The following is a 20,004-nucleotide window of genomic DNA, read 5'->3' on the forward strand; positions in this document are numbered from 1 at the left end:
CTGCCTCCTCCTCTATTTCATCTTTTCCAGAATTCTCTCTACTCACTGTGCATCACCTGAGACACATGAGCCCTTCTGTTCCTTGAAATCACAAAGCCAGTCCCAGCTTCAAGGACTTTGCATTTATAGCACCTCTCCCTGGAAGCCCTCTCCCTGGCTGGCTTCTCTTCATTCAGATGTCTACTGAAAGCCCACCACTGTTAACAGCCTTCTCTAGTCTAGACTCTCCCCACCCCCCACCACCGCCAGCCTTAAGTTGGGTCTCTATCACATTATCCTTTTGTCTTCAGTTCACTTTTCACTATCAGAAATTAATCGTTTATTTCTTTTTTATATTGTTATCTATCTCCCTCCACTAGAATATGGATTTAATGAAACCAGGAGTCCTGCCTATTTGAGTCACTTCTGGATCTCCCCAGTGCCTAGCATATATGAGGCATTCAATAAATAATAAACTAATGATAAACCTGGGATAAATTTTGCCTGGATTTGCTTCTGAGATGCCTGGTAAATCAAAATAACATTTATGGAGATAACAGTTTTCTCCCTTAAATGTTAAAAACTTCATGCCCTGGCGAAGGTATTTGAAAATCTTATTTAAAATTATAAAGATGGGCATGAAGCCTGAGGAATTTATTTTGACATGGAGTCCATACAAGGCCATGTCAACACATTTATGTATGACCTCTCCCAGTGAGATTAAATATTTTTTAGAATTCTAAGCATTGCTGATTATTCTTTGATAGTAATGGGTGCAATAAAAATGTTTAAAATGGTCTAGTCCCATTTTTAAATTAGGAAAACAAACGGTTGAAACCACCCGATGTAGCCTACACCAGTTATGAAGCAAAGACCTTGAAAAGTTTTAAAACTTGCAAGTGTTCGCAAGAGAGAAGTAAGCATCAAGCGGCTATCCGTTGGCCTCTCCTGTTACGACCCCGTTATAACACCGGCCCACAAACTGAGACATAAAAGAATAAAAGACAGTGAGATGTAGCCTCCAATGGAAACTGTCTTCACTGCGTGGTCATGACCATTAGTCAGTATCCCAACCACTAAAGGCTTCCTAAGCTTGGTCCTGCCCAGGGTGTGTGAGTCCCTCCCTGCCCGCATCCCCACGGTGCTCAGCACTCTAGATTAGAACACAAGTGCCCTACCCTCGTCTTAGGGGAGCGAGTTGCTGAGGGCCAGCTGGGGTGCTGACAAGGCTAACGGGGAGGCTATGAGCTTTCACAGAGGAAAGGAACTGGTAAGAATCACTCAGGCCTCCAGCAGGAAAAGAAAGGGAGCGTAGGGATCCAACTGGGGCCTAACAAGCAGTAGAAACCAGATCTGCAGTAAAAGGGACTGTGATTTCTCCACACTGCTCCATCAGCATTAACTGCTGTGGGGAGTCATGGCAACACCCTCAGGGCACCACTGCCCTCGTTGACCTTGAACCTCAGGGAGGTGTTGCTTGACCAATGGAACTCAGCTTTCTCATCTGCCAACACGTGTTAATGGTTACTATTTTCTCTTTGGCTGGCTGGAAGCAGTAAATAATAATAAGGGCATAGTAGGGACTTCACAGAGCTGTTGCTATCATCACACAAAAAAGCTAAAACTATGGCCTCTGGGTCTGTTTTCCGTAACTCTTCTGTTCCCGTCTTTGCTGTTGGGCCAACATTGCCCAGCAGATCAGCTTTGAGTAGCTCTGTCCTTCCCACTGGACCCAATTCTACTTATCTGCATGGGGCCTGGTGTGCCTCAAAACTGACAATAAATTTATAATCTTTCATTTACACTCTGTCTTCCCCATTATGCTAGAAGCTCCATGAAGGCAGGCACACTCTGTCCTGTTCTGCCTACACCCTCCCCGCCTCGCTCTGGGTTGAAGCAGACTTGTATTTGACTCCTGATTCAATAAACGTTTGTTGAACATTGCTGAGTGGATGGCTAGAAATCTGGTAATCATAGCCATCACCCTAGTAATAAACCAGTGACAGTGGCAGGGGGGTCCCTTATGAGGAGTCTGCATAAAAGTTAGCATGTGAACTTTTTAAATAACTTCTCAGAGGCGTCTTGCCTTACTTCTGAGTGGTTCAGTGATTCTGAGCTCTCCAAGAGCTTTGGAGAAACACTGCCTGGGGCCTGGGGAACATTTGCTAAAGTCTGCGACCCCATGTCTATGAAATGGAAATAATTGTGAACTCCCAGGAATATTGTGAAGACTGAGTGTGACATAGAAACAATTTGCAAACTTATGTTTAAACGTTTTTGAAACAAATATAACAGGAAATCCCAGGAACTGGTGGAGCTTCAGTGGGGACGACTGTCTGCTTGGCATGTGGGACATCCCCAGGAAACCTCATCAGAAGCCAGAGCTCAGGGACCGCGGTGACAAACCTGCAGACACTCAGACTGACAGAGAGCGTAATAGGCTTGCAGAAGGTTGCCTTGTTTTTCCCCATTGCATTTCGCGGAGATTGCTTGGTAAATAAGTTACAGGTCAAAATAAGTTATAGATCAAGTCCTAGATCAGAGGAGGGAAGGGGTATGTGACTTTCCTCCAGTATGAAATCTAGGTTCCTCCTAGAACCCTACAAAATAAATTCATTCTCGAAGTTTTAAATTGCTGATATTATACTAGAACAGACACTCAAATCACTAAACACAAACTTCAAGCATATGAAGAAAGAAAACTTGCGTATGTCACCTTAACTAAATTACATACATAACACGGAGCCCCACCTAGGGATGTAGCAGGAAGGATTATTTGATAACACCCAGAGCATGTGATTGGTGTGGGCCCTTTCCGGTGAAAGCAACCAACAAAAAAAAATATTTTAACAGCTACAACTTGACTATGAAACACAGAGGTGGTATTCAATTTGTTGTTGTTTTTCATTTCCCCTCCATCCAGAAGGAGAGGAAGAGAGAGCTGGTTCCTGGTGTTTTCTGGAAGCTGAACCTGGTCCTGGGATTCTTCTCTCCTCCCCAGGCACAGACCACTCAACTCTGCCAGAGGCTCCTGGGTCTGGTCTAAGCTCTGCTATTTCTGCCAGGAATCTCTCATCCAGCCCCTTGGCTACAGCCCTTCTTGAGGGAGGCCCCATCCACTGACTCCATGGGCCTCCAGATAAAACAGTTCAGTTCCACACGCACCCGGGGCACCGTGTATTAACCTTTGCACTTGTTTCATCCTTCAGTTTTGCTGGTGGACCTTGTTTGGCACCTAATGGTGCTTTTCGCTCACCAGCATGCATGGCGCCATCTAGTGTTCAAAAAGTCAGCCCACGGAGTCAACTTGGTAGGTGGCTTGTATAATCCAAAAAGAGTGTCAGAATGCCTTTGTTCCCCTCTCAGTTCATCACCAGCACTGCTAGCACCCCCATATGGAACTGCCTCTCTGACCCACGGGCAACTCCACATCTGAGCCCATTTCCTAGGAATGTAGCGGAACATCCAGCTGAAATACCCTCTGGCGAGAACATAATGTCCAACCTGAACAAGAGCTCAAAAAATGACCTGGATGGAACTTTATCCAAACCTGCATGGTTGCATGGTCCCCCCAGAGGAGACACCCAAGACTTACAACAAACACATTTACATAATCGTGTGAGTTTCCAAGTCTGAGGGCAAAAGAAAAAAAACAAGAAAACAAAAAAGTGGCAGGAAGCCAGGCTTCAGTAAAGCCTAACTATGCTCCTCATCCACCAGCTTAATTTTTAAAAGGAGGGAAGTATCAGGTGGTTGTAAATGATTCCTTTTTCAAAATTTTTTTTAATGTTTATCTATTCTTGGGAGAGAGACAGACAGACAGACAGAGCACAGGCGGGGGAGGGGCAGAGAGAGAGGAAAACACAGAATCGGACGCTTAACCGCCTGAGCCCCCAGGACGCCCTTGGAAATGATTTCTTCAGGCTGCCTTGGACAAGGCGCAATCGAATATCATTACTTCAGTCCCTGCGATTCCTTTCATGCCAGCAGGGCATGGACCAGAACGAACCAACCCTTTTCTTAGCAAGGCAGGTCTTATGGGAACTTGACTGCTGCTTGCCGCCCCCCACCCCCACCCCCAACTTTGATCGGGAAGGCTGAGGACCAGGCTGAGGCTCCTAGCCAGCTTGGGCAGGGAACGGTCTGCAGGACCAACACGCCATGTAAGAGACAGAATGAAAATGGTTCAGGGACAGCCAAGGCGGATGCTATGGCCTCGGCCACACAATACGAGGAGACCTACACCATGTCGGAGAGAGAAAGGCAGTTCCGGGTCGGCCCTCCACCAGTGCATTTCCTGTGCCTTAGAATCAATGGACCAGTGCTGCCTGAGTTTCTTCATTATGCTAACCAAAACCAAACAGTGTAGGAGGCATCAGGAAAGCAGGGAAAGGAGATGGAGACGGAGGGAAGAATCAGGAAGACATGTCCTGGGTGACCATGTGGTTCCTAAGAAGAAGGTGGTTTTCCTTCCCTATACTGGCCTCGTGCACATGGCCGTTGGGGTGGCCTGGGACTGTCTGATAACCTTCTCCTTCCCCTACCTGATGTCCCCTCTCGGTTAGTTGAAGGGAGGGTAGGACTGCTGATCCAAGAGAGCAACCAGAAATTCTCCGACGGGTACGCAATCTGGAAACAAAAAAGAGAAATTCTAATTATTTCTGGAGGCCAAGATATGAGGCATGTGGGCAGAAAAACAGCTGGGAGCCTTTGTTCTAAGCACTTTAAGTGCAGGGCTGGGGAGCATTTGCCACCCACTGACGGGGAAAGCCCAGAGAGAGAGAGCCACCCTGCAGATAAGTTAAGAATGAGGCAGGTGTCCAGGGCTCAGGGCCCACACCAATCGTCTCCGTGGGCAAGCTTGCCAGAGACTATTCCCACTCGCCCAGACTGTTGAATCTCCCATTTCACACCCAAGTGGAAATCTGCCCCACCGTTAAACTTTAAGCAGAAAGTCCATTGTTCATCATTCAGTGTTATTTGTTGACCCAAGCACTGTTCCAGGCAGTACAACTGTTCCAAACGGAACAACAGCAAAACACTGTGGCCTTTGTAGAACTCACATTCTAGTGAGGACTAAGAACAAACAAGACAATGTAGAAAGCACATAAAACGCGTTAGAGCTGTGGAGGGGGAAAATAGCGTAGGACAAGAACCGTAAGTTTGGGGGAATTCTAAAAGTTGAAACCTTAAGTTTCAAAGTAAACTTTTCTCAGGTGGGGAAAGATTTTAAGGGAGTTGAAGGGGGAGCCACATGGGTATGTGGGGAAAAAACACCACAAGTAGATGAAGCAGCCGGTGCAAAGGGCCAGGGGTGGAAACAGCAAGGAGGCTGTTGTGGCCGGGCAAGATGGGGGTGCGGGAGAGTGATGGAGTCAAGGTCAGGGAGAAAAGAGGGCACAGGCTGTGTGGGGCCCTACAGGCTGTCGGAGGGACACTTTCTTTTGCTCTGAAAGAAATCAGGAGCCATTGCTGGTGTTCACCAGGAGAGTGACATTGTCTGACTTACCGTCCAACAGACAGTTCTCATGGATCCACTGAGAACACACTGAAAGGGACCAGCGATATTAACAGAATCTGGGATACGCTTGGGAAGCAGCCCTGAGAGATGACGTGGCTTGGCCCCGTACTAGCAGGAGTGCTGCTGAGAGTTCTTCAGCTCTTATTTATATTTCCAAGGTGGAAACAAAATTATTTCCTGATGTTAATTTATGTTATTATTTTTACTTCATCCTCAGTACTCTGACCTCCCGTTTATTCGCTTTGCCTCATTGAGCGTCTACTTTGTGTTCAGCCCGGTGTTAAGTTTTTAAGCAATGAAATGATGATTTAAAACAAGGATTCCAGGTTCCATGGAATTAGCATTCCAGCTGGGAGGCAAGAATGACAGCTATTTGAATAATTATACTACGTGGAGGATGGGGCAGGGAGTGGTTATTAATACAGAAATAAAGGCCAGCATTACAAGAGCGCCTGCTTTTGGAGGTCTGAGCCTTGTCCAAGGGCCACGGGAAGCTCCCGCAAAGAACTGCCTCACAGTCCGTGTGTCTACGATACGAACCTCCAGCATTTACAGCCTGTTAGATATACAAATGGCTCATTTCAGGAAGTTTGTAGGTTTCGGTTTTGTTCGGTTTTACAAAACTACCTTCAAGATGGCCATACTCTTGTCGCAGAGGCTCTGACGGTAACCAAGGTCCCTTCAGGAACATGGGACTTGTCTTGCAGGTCTGCGGACACCCGCTAGCCGAGAGTTTGCAAGTGTCCGCCCCCTCGGGGGATTGTCTTGGCTGAAGAAAGCAGGGTGTTGGGGTTTTTTTAATGTTAATTTATTTTTTGAGAGGGAGACAGAGTGTGACTGAGGAGGGGCAGAGAGAGGAGACACAGAATCTGAAGCAGCCTCCAGGCTCCGAGCTGTCAGCACAGAGCCCGACGTGGGCCTCAAACTCAAGAACCGTGAGATCGTGACCTGAATCGAAGTCGGATGCTTAACCGACTGAGCCACCTCGGCACCCCAAGAAAGCAGTTTTGACAAAGACATGCCTCCTTCTCAGGGCCACCCAAGCCCCTTTCTCCAATTCAGGACAACTCTGAAGGGTTGTTCCAGCCTGAGAGCCCACTGTGGAATTGCCTAAGGCGTCACGGAGACTGCACGCTGGCCTGATTTCTCTCCGTGCCCAGTCCTGTTATTTTCCTTTCCCTTCCCTTCTGTAGGTGATGATCCCAAGAACACACCTAGACAAACTTCCTGTGCACCAAGTTTCTTCTCAGAGGCCACCGCGTGAGGAACACAACACAGAACACCTTTATGTACCCCAATCCAGTGAGCCAAGTCTATGGGCTTCTATGCTACGTTCCCATCGGCATCCAGCTCCAGATTAAAGTTGGCCTTGAATGAATTTCTGTGACTTATTTTGTCAGGAAAAACAACTATAACCCCAAATCTTTTCTTTTTGTCTACAGCTGCCGGGAAACTTAAAACTAAATACAATGATTAGTTATAAATAAGAACACATTTCTGCTGTCTGGAAGCACCTACTCCCTCTGATCGTGTTTTTTAACCCAACTGTCCTTTCCATGATGTTCCATCTTATAAGTCCCTTCAAATCCCTTTGCAAGAAAATTGGCAAATAGTCTAGGAAAAGATATTTGCCACAGGGTTAATAATTTCTTAGGTATTTCCAGCTGGTTGAACTAGGACCCAAAGACCACTAATACAGAAAACACTTCTTAAGGTTTTTTTTCTTTATTTTTTTTTTTTTAGGAACACATTTTTTTTTTTTTATACATTTGTTCTCAATGTTTACTTATTTTTGAGAGACAGAGACAGAGCATGAGCGGGGGAGGGGCATAGAGAGAGGGAGACACAGAATCTGAAACAGGCTCCAGGCTCTGTGCTGTCAGCGCAGAGCCCGACGCAGGGCTCGAACCCACGAACCATGAGATCATGACCTGAGCTGAGGTCAGACACTTAGCTGACTGAGCCACCCAGGTGCTCCAACACTTTTTAACTTTGTAGCCTGAATAAGCTTTTGGCTTCCTCTTTAAAGATCATTCTGAAGAGATGCAAATCCGGATCCAAAAACCTTGAAGAGTAACGTGTATTTTTACTGAAGTTGAAGATACCAGGTGAGGTGAAGTGAGATGAGGTGAGGTGAGGTGAGGTGAGGTGAGGTGAGGTGACACAAGGGTACGGAGCAAAACTCCTAAAATCCAAGCCATTATCTCTCACCTTGGAGTGGTCAGGACTCTGTTGATCAGAGGGTTTAGAGACTCCATCAAATTAACGTGAGGAAATACAGAATTTCTTTACTCAAATGCCTGGAAAGTCCAGGGGTAGGGGCGCCTGGGTGGCGCAGTCGGTTAAGCGTCCGACTTCAGCCAGGTCACGATCTCGCGGTCCGTGAGTTCGAGCCCCGCGTCGGGCTCTGGGCTGATGGCTCAGAGCCTGGAGCCTGTTTCCGATTCTGTGTCTCCCTCTCTCTCTCTGCCCCTCCCCCGTTCATGCTCTGTCTCTCTCTGTCCCAAAAATAAATAATCGTTGAAAAAAAAAAAATTTTTTAAAGAAAGTCCAGGGGTAGACCTCCTCCTATCCTGGCTGACTCCAGAGTCCCCAGTGATGCCATTAGGATTCTGTGTCTCCCTCTGTCACTGGGCCCATCTCACCTCTGCATTGGTTTTAGTCTCAAGCTTTCACAACATGGTGGCAAAGATGGCCACCGGCTCCTGTACGGCGACTACGTAGACATTCCTTTCTCTAATAGTTCCAGCAAATGTCCCAGAGAGCCCTGTGACTGGCCCTTTTGAGTTCACATCCCCACCTCCAGGATGAGGTGAGATGCATCTACCTAATTCAAACCACATGAAACAGATTTGCTATAAGCAACAAGAGTCCACAGAAGCGGAAAAGGAAATGCATGCTGGGCAGAAAACCGTCCCCAATTCTAAATGTACAGGGGCTCTTCTTAAGCTCTTAAAATTCTAGCACAATCTTATTTCCTTTTCACTCTTCAGTCCTCTCTTTGGATCAGCTCAGCTAAATCTCCCTACTCCAAGATTATATTTTTTCAACTGTGTATGCCCTCCCCTTGCTTTGTTGACCATTGTCTCCAGTTTTCTAATGCTTGTTTGTACCACTCACGAGGATCAGCACAAAGGAGGCCAAGTAGCTAAACATGCCAAGATTCTTTTATCTTTAGATGGTGGAGAAAGACAAAGGATTGTGGATGTTATGTTTTAATATGATTTGGATTTATAGTACCCCTGGGCCATATGCTTGTATCTATTGATATGCTCAGCACCTCTTGCTTCATGAGTAAGGAAGGAATTTTGGTTGGAGGAGAGGATCCTCAAAGAGGAAGAAAAAACTGGACAGAAGGTTTTTCCACCCATGTTCCCAGATTAGGCTTTGAGCCTGTAGTGAGGGGAGTAAGGATCAAAATCCAATGGGATAGTCCAAATGGAATTTGAAAAACCCTGGGCTCCTGAGGTCTAGGAGAAGCAAGTGATAAACTGGGAAGAAGAACATTCTCTCCAACCTCTGAATCTAGCAATGCTCTTACACCTGGAAGAACAGAAGTTGGGAGGCAGCATCTCTGGCACAGCCCTTGGCATTCTTCTGATAGCCAGAGACAGATGAAGTTTCTCTAAGGAGTCTGATGGCCACGGGCCAGAGAGGACCCCCAAAGTTGCATATCTACTCTGTACCGTAGCTGGCAACCTGGAGCGTGGCCAATGCCAGGTACTCCTCTGAAGAACTCTACTGGGAGGCACTGGAGAGTTATTGATTTCTGTCAGCCAAACCAAAATGGCCCCATCCATGCTAGAATTATTCAGGATTATGGCTTACTTTGTGGCCAGAGGCTGATGAGAGTAGAAATCTTTGAGTTTCATGTATAAACAGTTCAAACACATTTCTAAGAGAAGTGCTGAGAAGAGACTAGATAGATGTACAAAGGATAAATTTTATAAAGGAGAAAAGGTAAGAAACATTTTTATATGTTCAACATCAGTGGCAATAAATATTTCCAATCAAAGGGATTTTTTAACAGAGTAATGTAGTAAAAACTGGTGACACTACTAAATTGACAGACTAATACATCACCATTAGCAATGAAAAGCGGCCAAAGTATATTGAAAATTGATTTAATCATATGCATTAAAAGTTTTTAAGTCTTTTAGTGCGAAATACCTCTTCCTTGCTTTAAAAGCACTATGCAAAGCAATGTTCACTATAGAAATTTTTGTAATAATCAAACATCTTACAGAAGAGTAGCTAAGTACACTATGTTACATGCACTCAATTAAACTTCATGCAGATTTTAAAAGTGAGGATTCTACAGGCTACAGAATAGTTTATGGGAATAGCTTTAGGGTACTAGTTTGTGATACAATGCAAGGTAAAATTATATATCCCATATAATTAAAAGTAGGACAGAGTTACATGTTGTAAAAAAAGAATATGTTGTAAAAAAAAAAAAAGAATTAGGAAGGAAATAACAATTCAGATCTGAAGGCAAGATAAACCATGGAAATATTTATATTCTTTTCTCTGTAGACAAAATTATATCATTTTTATAACAGGAACATAGGTCTGTGAGCATTCTCTACCTAGAGAATGGCAGAAAGCAAATAAAAATAATCTAATGTTTCTGTACTCTGCTGCATTTATTTTTCTACTAGTTTGCATGCATAACTGAGTTTTCTATATTTCATAGGAAAGCAAGTGAATAATTAAATTATTGACATAAAATGTTCCCCATAATGTTTGGAATTTGTAAAAGTGACTTATTTAGGGCCCTTACAAAATTGAGAAACACACAGGACTTAATGCTCAAGACCGATAGGAAATTTAATGTGAAAAGGTTTTAAAAAGAGCGTTGTAGGGGTGCTGCTGTGACATGCCCCATGCATCTCTGCAGCGTTTATGAGGCCTCCTTGCTTCTATCTTCTTGGTGGGAGTCAATCTACCACATCCAAAATGAAAGGAAATGAAAACGCCCAGGATTCCTCTTCCCACCCCATCACAGTGAGGAAACTGGACCTCTTTTTGACCTACACCAAAGTCATCAAATGAGTAAGTGAAGCCGAGATGGATGGGCTGGATTGTCTTCACTGCGGAAGCAGTAACAAAAGTACTCTGCGATGCAGTAGGAACAGAAAAGGCCTGACTACACCCTGTCTGGGAAAACGCTGATGGTGCTCCCTAAGTCCCAGCACCTTGCTCACATGTTGTCCTAACCACCATCATAATAAGAATCTCTTCAGGTAAAAATTATTTCTGGATCCTAAAATGACTGAGTGAAGGTTGGTGAGAAATAAGATGTTTATAACATCCCCAAACACCTTCCAACAAATCTTATACTAATCACAAAAGGGAAAATGGTCACTTCATAGTGGAGAAGCCACTGCTAAGCAAGCGATCAAAGTTAACAGCACAGATCACAGGCCCCCTCACCAGGCTGTGAAATTGTGGAAAAGGTTCTAGTCTTATTTATCTTTGCTCCCCCAGATTCTGTAACACCACGTGTAGTAGCAAAGGCAGAGGGAACGGACGTTTATCAAAGCCAAGTACGTACCCAAGGTTCTCTGTCAGGTGGTAAATTTCCCATTTGACATAGGAAGAAGCTGATGGTCAAAGAGAGCAAGGAACTTGTTCAAGGTAATAAGACCAGTCACGTCCAGGGTCCAAATTCAAGCCCAGATCCGCCTGACTGCAAAGCCCATGTCTTTTTCCACAGTGTTTTTGGTATAAAACCTAACCATAAGACAATTGAATTTCATCAGGGAGATTTATTCATCACAAGAACAGAAAATAAAAAAAAATTGCATAGGCAGGGGTCACAAATTTGAAAGCCAATGATTGACCCTTTAATGCACAAAATGAATGAGTTAATAAGAAAATGGCGCATGGCGGGGCTGTGGTGAGTTGGGAAATGAACAGTTCATCCAAACAGGGCCTGGGCAGTTGCCTCCAGATCAGCTGGCATTTGTGGATGAGAACCCAGGCTTGCCAGGTCTTCTGATGTTTCACGGGGAAAAGGAGATCTGTATGTATGCAAAACCTTCCAGTTGTTAAAACACTGGCCACTAATTTTATAAAAGTAAAATACTCAGGGGCACCTGGGTGGCTCAGTTGGTTGAGTGTCCAACTTCAGCTCAGGTCATGATCTCACGGCTCATGAGTTCAAGCCCCGTGTCGGGCTTTGTGCTGACAGCTCAGATCCTGGAGCCTGCTTCCGATTCTGTGTCTCCCTCTCTCTCCACCCCAACCCACTCGCATTGTGTCTCTGTCTCTCTCAAAAATCAATAAACATTAAAAAAAAAAAAAAAAGCAACATACTTAACTGGCCAAACTCAAGACATCTATGTGCCATACTTGGCCTGCAACCTCTCCTGTTTACAACCTGCAAACTCACCTATTTACAACCTCTGGCATGGAGCATTCTTCTTATGACCCTTCACATTGTTGTTGGTGGTCCTGTCTTCCCATGTGATGTTGGTGTGGGGGTGTCACTCTGTGTACCCATCCTGGGACTGTTGCCATAGCAACACAGCAGACTGAGCTGAGCCTTAGCACCAGTCAGAGTGAATGTGGAACAAGCTGATGTGATTGATGGTGTTTCATAACCGATTGAGAAGGAAGACTGGAGTAGATCCCGAACTCCTTGGTCTGCAATGTCTCGTCCCATGGACTGACACTGCCTACAAAATCATGTGGCTTTGTAGTGACCCCCTCCCACCTTGGGGCCCTTGCAATGACAGCATTGCTAAGAAATAACAGTATATGCCTGAGAAATAGGGATTCCAAGTACAGTAAAACCTTGGTTTGTGAGCATAATTCATTCCAGAAACCTGCTCGTAATCCAAAGCACTTGTATATAAAAGCGAATTTCAAGAACCATTAGCTCAGCTGTGACCATGTGACGTTCGGTGTCATGTACTACCTGTACTGTAAGACATCGCTCGTTAATCATTAAAATTTGTTAGAAATGTTTGCTTGTCTTGTGGAACACTCGCAGAAGTTACTCTCAATCCAAGGTTTTACTGTATTTGTAAAGCTCTGAGTTTATGTTACGTTGGCAAATAAAGTAAAAAGAAATACGACTGCCTAAAATGTTTTTGTCCCCTGAAGAGACAATTTAGAACTTCTTTCCTTCACTTATTAAGGGAAAACGGCACAAGTGCCTACATTCAAATCCAGGAGCTGTCACTCTTCACCTAGGACCTTTGGGCAAGTTATTGAATCTGTGTATCAGTTTCCTCTTCTCCAATATGCAGGGGATAATAGCATCCATTTTTGAGTGTTGGTGTGAGTTTCAGGTGGGGATTTGATGACACAAAAGCAGTATGTTTTATCTATTAATTCTATTAAGCTTCTAAGAAAGTGGCTGAGGAAGAATAATGTAAGGAAATAAGTAAAAGTATGGCCATGAGTATAACTTGCGAGTCTTAATTTGATAGGAAAAGAAATGGCTTCTTACCAGTTTGTTTTAAATACAATAACTTATTAAGAACCTCTTTAGCAGTAATTGAATGGTGGTAGCTACCAAAGTCATTAGGATTCTGCATAATTTGAAAGCAGATAACTTTCTTTATAGATATTCAGAATGAATTAATAAAAAATGGAAGATGACGGAAATGGCTATAGATACTGAAATAGAGTATTTTTCCCAGCATAAAAAGTTGATGTAACCATGACTCTGTACAGAGGTGACATAAAATATCAATTCAGGGAAAGGATGATAAAAACTTTTTTTAAAGCATTTTGTCAGGTATCTCCTAGAACTGCTAAATTGCCTTTCTATTCTCAATAACATGAGTCAAAGGCCCCAAAGCCAGTATAAAAAATGTGAAACAATCCATCTCTGAAGCAGCACCTGATAGGAGAAAACAGGATTTCCAAATCAATTTGTCATGATCCAATATGGATTAAGCAGTTTATTTGTTTTGACATTTCTCATTTGCTAAGTGCCAGCATGCCAAAGTAATCTCCCTGTGATACATACACAGACCAGAACATTTATTATTATTTATTTATGGGATTTATAGCCCCTTTTCCTCCAGAGAAGTCATTTGAAGGCAAAAATATATTTTGAAATTGGGACTGCAGGTGGCTTCACCTGATAATAGTTTAATCTCATCATTTCGCTCCTACAATGGAAAACCCTGGAAAACCTCCACCACCTTGGACAAAGGAGAAAAGGCCTTCCAGACTTCTGTAGTGAACACAACCACCCAGGGGAAGACTTGAACACCCACCTTTGACAAAAAGTGATGGGCAGCCATTTGTATTCTAGAACCTTCCTAGCCCGGGATATTTTCATCTCTTCCCATCCCTCTTCCTGTTAAACTGGGGACAAGTAGAGACTTCGAGGCTGTTTTAGTGACTCTTAAATAGAGTTAAAACTGCAAGAGATGGAACAGGGGGTGATGAAATGAGCCGGAATCAGACTGATTTGAGTTCAAATCCCACTATTTCATTCATTAGCTATTTAACATTAAGCAAGTTACGTAGTCTCTCTGAGCTTCAGTTGCCTTGTCTCTAAAATAGTGCTATGATACTTTTCTCATTAATCTAGAAAGATTATAGTGATGCTTAGGTCAGAGAATATGAGTAGAATGCCTAGCCCAGTGCTGGCCCCGGGTACCTCAAGAAATGCTTGCCCTCTCCTTCCAGCCCCCTGACCCTCCTGGGCCCTCACGTTCAGTTTACCAGGTGGGAGGTGGGGACAACAGGGTGAAGACTCCTATTCCTTAAAATGACTCCCAGAGGCTCTAGGCTCCAAAATGTTCTCTCTGCCCGCGTTAGGGAAGTTTGGAGAAACATACAACACGCCGTAGTAGAGGAGGGAGAGAAGGTGGAGGAATCAGAGCAAAGTGACTAGATCCGAGTGGGGGCTTTGCCCTGGCACAGGATAGTTGATCTCCCAGCGAGAGAGGAATGTGGGTAGAAAACAGGCATTTCCAGTGCCTCCAAGCCTGCTGTCCCAGGACCCTTCTTCTTGGTGTGGACATCAGCTCACACAAAGCCCTGCCACTTTCATTTGCGTGTATCTATTCCCATTTAAACATTATGTATGTTCGTTATCTCTTGAGTGTACTGGCTTAGGTGCACTTTAGAACTGCCATTTATAGTTGGACACCGACAAGAATGGACCACATGGCTCAGCTAGAGTGCTTCTGCCTTAAAACAGGCTGGTGGGGAGAGGAACAGATTCAAAACCCTGCGTCTCCACGTTCCAAAAAGTAAGCAGAATGAATGAAGGACATGCCCACGTAGAAGCTGATCTCTGCCTGATAATCAGCGAGGGAAGTGTAAATGGGACTCTTCCAAGCTGAGAATAACACTTGCACCTCCCACGTTCTGTGTTCTAAGAGCAAGCATTCTAGAAAGGCTTGTGTGCCCCACACTGGGCAGAGCATTTCTTGTGGAGGACTATGCCTAGTCCTCATGGCCATACTCGGAGGGTATTGTTGAGATCAGGAAACCCAACCATGGAGGTAACAGGTCCATGCTGTCACTGAAGTTTTCTAGTTCTGAAATTCACACAGAATTTTAAGTAAACCTCCTCCATATCAGCCTGTATCCCGCAAGATGGACAAAAAAGACCCGTGCTTAGGAGATCTGGGCTTGGAAAGTAAAAAATTAATGAAAGGTCTGAAATGATAAGTATCTGAAGGAAATCTAAGGAAAGTGATTGGCTGGACAATTCCTATATACTCAGATGCCTACATTCACTGCTGAAAACAAGAACCAAGAGAAGAAGTTCTAGGGGTAGCTATAAAATAGAGGACAATAGAAAGGGCTCCAGACAAAGGATTACAGTCATGAACTGAAAGTGATGCCTTGAAAGAATGAATCAAGCTAGACCACATGTGTGGTGTAGGCTCTGTCTGATGGGCAGCACTTGGTGGTGGGTCTTTTAGGAGACTGATCACTAACCAGTTCCCAATGGACACACAAACTCAGTCACCAGAAGCGGCTCCTGCCGGTGATGTGAACGTGCAACCTGCCACCTCTTGGATACCTGATCTTGCCCCCATCGCCACACACAAAAATGGAGTCTCTATGGTCCTAACTCTCCAGAATGAAGTCATGAGTCAATCATCTTAGCTGCAAAAGGAAACAAGGAAGTGTGTGTCTGGCATTTTTTCTCCTGCAGCAGGAGACTGACTCTCCTCTACAAACACTCAGAAGATGGGAGTTTCCTAAGCACAGCCAGGAAAATCAAATGCTGGACTGTAAAGGAATAATAAAGCCCACTGCGGAATTGTTTCAATTTATGCCACTTTACTATGGCCTCTAAACACTACACAGATGGTCCCAGAAGGCTCTCTTCACTACATTCCAAAACTCCAGAAAGTTGCAAGATTCTGGGGCTTTCTATGGAAAGTAAAAATTTCTTCCTAAACCTATGTTGCCCCTAGATTGTCTATGTTGGATTTGATGAAATCTCAAATTCCCAGACCTACCAGATTCTTCCCCAGAGTGGTTGGAAACGTCTCAAACCATAGAGTTGTTTTGGAATGAAATATTCTTAAGGAAATTGCAGGACAAAATATATCCCAAGGTCGTGTCAGCATTCAAAACTGTGTCCCTAAATGGTCCCTTGGGACCACACTGCTGCCCTACATCCCCCCATCATGGACACTTGGCCCTACGGGATTACTGAAATCTTGAATACCCTCAATTCTGGGAAGTCCAGTATATTGTGGCCCCTTTTATTTGTACCTATATGGCCTCATTCCATAGCACTATCTAATTTTTTTTTCACATTTTATTTATTTTTGAGACAGAGAGAGACAGAGCATGAATGGGGGAGGGGCAGAGAGAGAGGGAGACACAGAATCGGAAGCAGGCTCCAGGCTCCGAGCCATCAGCCCAGAGCCTGACGTGGGGCTCGAACTCCCGGACCGCGAGATCGTGACCTGAGCTGAAGTCGGACGCTTAACCAACTGAGACACCCAGGCGCCCCTCCATAGCACTATTTAAATATAAATGTAGCCATGTTTTAGCATCAGAAGAAACTGTAGATTTAGAAGTTGTGTTGTGGTTAGAGTGAGTCATGGTTAAGACTTCCTGGCCCTACCATTCACTAGATATATGATCATCAGCAAATAGAAGCTTTCTGAACCTAAGTTTCTTCATCTGTAAATTACAGATGCTAACAGTTTCTCCCTCATAAGGCTTTTTGAGAAGATTAACAACACTACATAATGATGCCTTTAGAAGGACCTAAAATGGTTTCTGACATATTCAATGCCTTGACAATCCTATTATCAAAATTGAGGCTTAAGGAGATTAAGTAACTAGTCCAAGATTATAGAGCTATTTATGTGGAGGAGTGACTTTTTCTAAATTCATTCCAAAGAGTTGGCTAAGGACTCTGATGAGCTATGGAAAAATAAGTGAAAACTTAGAGCAGAGGATATAGCAGACAACAAATCACGAGATAAACCCCAGTTTTCTACATCTCTAAAATGGGTAGACTGAACTTGATTTCCAGGTTAAGGTGGCACTTGTGTAGCAATTCCTGGTCTTCTCCAAATTTCCCTCACTGAAAAACCTACAAAGACACGGGGAAATTTTTAACATGCAATACTTCCAGGAAATTAAGGCTAATAACAAATCATGGTGGATTTAGGAAGAACTACTCAACAAAGCTGCTGGCCTACATGGGTGTTGGTCCCTAAAATAGAGCAATATGTCCTGCTTAGACAGTGGTAGGAAAATCCCAGACCTCTACCCATTATCCGACTGCCTGTCGCCAGCTTAGACTTTGAGGATCTGCCAAAAAAAAAAAAAAAAAAAAAAGTTAATTAAAAAAAAGTGCATCCATTCCCGCCCACCTTGCCTCACCCTACCATGCGCGCGACCTATTTTCATGAGTTGCAAAATTTATGCCCAACCCCCGTGTGGCTACCATCATACTACTGTATTCCCACCCACCCCCCCCCCACACACACATATTGGCATACTCACTTCACAGACACTCTAAAAGACCTAGAAGATCAAAAACCTAATGACCAAGAAGACGGCATCATTTTGGGAAACAAAGGAAGACCATCAGATAGAACAGGAAAGGCTACTTCTGCAGAGGCTTCAGTAGCAAGAGAGGGAGCCGCCACAATTTGGGTCTGGCAGAGACTCAAAGGCAAGCACAGGATGGGAGAGCTTCATAGAGGAAAAGGGGAAGGCTCCAGGCGTGCCGCGACTGGAGGCTGCTGGCCTGGGGAAACTGGAGGCGGGCCAGCTAGAACCAGGGTGACCTATGTGATTGGTTAGCGTGCACATTTGGTAAAAAGTTAGGGAAGCTGTCAGTTATTAAGTCCTGGCCATTTGGGGCCCATTGCTCTAAGGCTTATTGTATAGTTGCTAGAAACTTCTGTTAGGTGTGACTTACAGAGAGGATGCTGGCTTCCTGGGCTGAATACTCTAGATAATGTGCTGGTTTCCTGGGCTAGTTGCTATAGATCTCCTTATATCACCTGGTCATTTTCTATTTCTATATTCAACCTCTCAGCTTTATTATATTTTGGCATGTGCACATAAAGGCAGAGACAGGAGAAGGTCTGGCGTCCAACAGAAATTCTAGTTTTTCACACAAATGTTTCCGATGAGACAGCCACAGGTGATCTGGGAGTAGGGTTTCTTGATCTTGCAGACAAAGTACTTAAACTGCAGGGTAGGAGAGGAGCCCATCCAAGTCTAGGAGAATGTAACTGGATAATTTCTGCTCTCACGATACCAGATGATGGTTTTGTGTGAGACAGGTTTTCAACAAAGCACCTAAATGGACACTGAGCACAGTCAAAGGGAGACTTTGTATTCCATCTGTTGGCAAACACTAAAACTAGACCAATGCCTCCTAAATCTAGACGAGGACGGACTAAGTCCTCATTTTCCTAATGAGTGATTTTTCTGTGGCATAATAAAGGGAGTATCAATTATCTTAAAGACTTCAGGGAATCATATCTCTGAAAACTATTTGCTTCAATTAAAGGAAGAATTTTTAGGGCGTTCCTGGGTGGCTCAGTAGGTTAGCCATCTGATTCTTAGTAAAGCTTCCAACTCTTGATTTTTGCTCAGGTTATGATCTCACAGTCATGCGATCAAGCCTCGCATCGGGTTTTGCACCAGAAGTGGAGCGTGCTTAAGATTCTCTCTCAATCTCTCTCTCACTCTCTCTCACTCTCTGCCCCTCTGCCCCTGCTTGCTCTCTCTCTCTCTCTGTATCTCTAATATAATTTTTAAAAAGGAAGAATTTTTAGAAAATTCAGATATAGGCAAGAAATCATAGACTCCACTGAAAAAATAATCATATAGAATAGGCTGCCCTACAAAGAGACCTAGATAAGACATGAAGACAAAGGCTGAGATTAAATCTGAGATAAGAGAAGTTCTAGACCCTCCCTAAAACCACAAAAGCAGAATTAAACTCCAAAGGTGGGCATCTTTAAAGAGAAGAATCTGTGTATATGTAGCTCCTACTTTTTTTTTTTTTAATTTTTGTTTTTTTTTTTTTTCAACGTTTATTTATTTATTTGGGACAGAGAGAGACAGAGCATGAATGGGGGAGGGGCAGAGAGAGAGGGAGACACAGAATCGGAACCAGGCTCCAGGCTCTGAGCCATCAGCTCAGAGCCTGATGCGGGGCTCCAACTCACGGACCGGGAGATCGTGACCTGGCTGAAGTCGGACGCTTAACCGACTGCGCCACCCAGGCGCCCCTATGTAGCTCCTACTTAATGGAAAACTAAAGTTACTTTAGCATGCAAAGAAAAAGATAAAACGATACAGCGGAAGGAAAAGTAGCAAAGGGAGGCAAAGAAACTAAAATACGTATTTTTTTAGAAATTAAAAAGAAATTCCCTGAGCTGTAAAACATAAACTCCCTCTCGTAGATCAAAAGAATTCATGTCATCCCAGGAAGAAAATACAAAGCTTAACAAAGACATAAAATTTCAAAGATCGAGAGCAAAATTTCTGGCTTTCTTTTTTTTTTTTTTTTTTTTTAATTTTTTTTTTTTTTTAACGTTTATTTATTTTTGGGACAGAGAGAGAGCATGAACGGGGTAGGGTCAGAGAGAGGGAGACACAGAATCCGAAACAGGCTCCAGGCTCTGAGTTGTCAGCACAGAGCCCGACGCGGGGCTCGAACTCACGGACCGTGAGATCATGACCTGAGGTGAAATCAGCCGCCTAACCGATTGAGCCACCCAGGCGCCCCAAAATTTCTGGCTTTCAACGAAAGAAGAGATGTCATATTAGCCGCATATGTCTCCTCCATCAGACTAGATTCCAGAAGAAAATGGAGTTGGGTCTGTAGAATTGGATAAGAAATCAAAGAATTTCCTACATCAAACTAGCTCATTTATTTACAAGTGGAAGGAAAGATTTTTTTCAGACCTGCTAGGAAAGTGAAAAAATAGTTTTCATGTAGATTGCCTAAAAAACATGTATTTTAGATGACCAAGAATGTAATCAAAATGAAAGGACCAAAAAATATTCAGGACAACATA

At 43.9% G+C, this 20,004-nt stretch overlaps 1 long non-coding RNA gene across 8 annotated transcripts in view; it reads right to left on the bottom strand.

Annotated features, from left to right (window-relative positions):
* LOC147584635 (uncharacterized) overlaps positions 1-20,004 on the bottom strand; it is an 89,983-nt gene that overhangs the window by 4,818 nt on the left and 65,161 nt on the right. For all 8 annotated transcript variants that reach the window (XR_015251833.1, XR_015251823.1, XR_015251832.1 and 5 more), the window contains one exon: positions 4,524-4,608. This is a non-coding gene — a long non-coding RNA (uncharacterized LOC147584635). The remainder of the gene's footprint in view (positions 1-4,523; positions 4,609-20,004) is intronic.

Source organism: Puma concolor, chromosome A1, assembly GCF_028749965.1.
Source record: "Puma concolor isolate L17-30 chromosome A1, mPumCon1.1.hap2, whole genome shotgun sequence".
NCBI classification, from domain to species: Eukaryota; Metazoa; Chordata; class Mammalia; order Carnivora; family Felidae; genus Puma; species Puma concolor.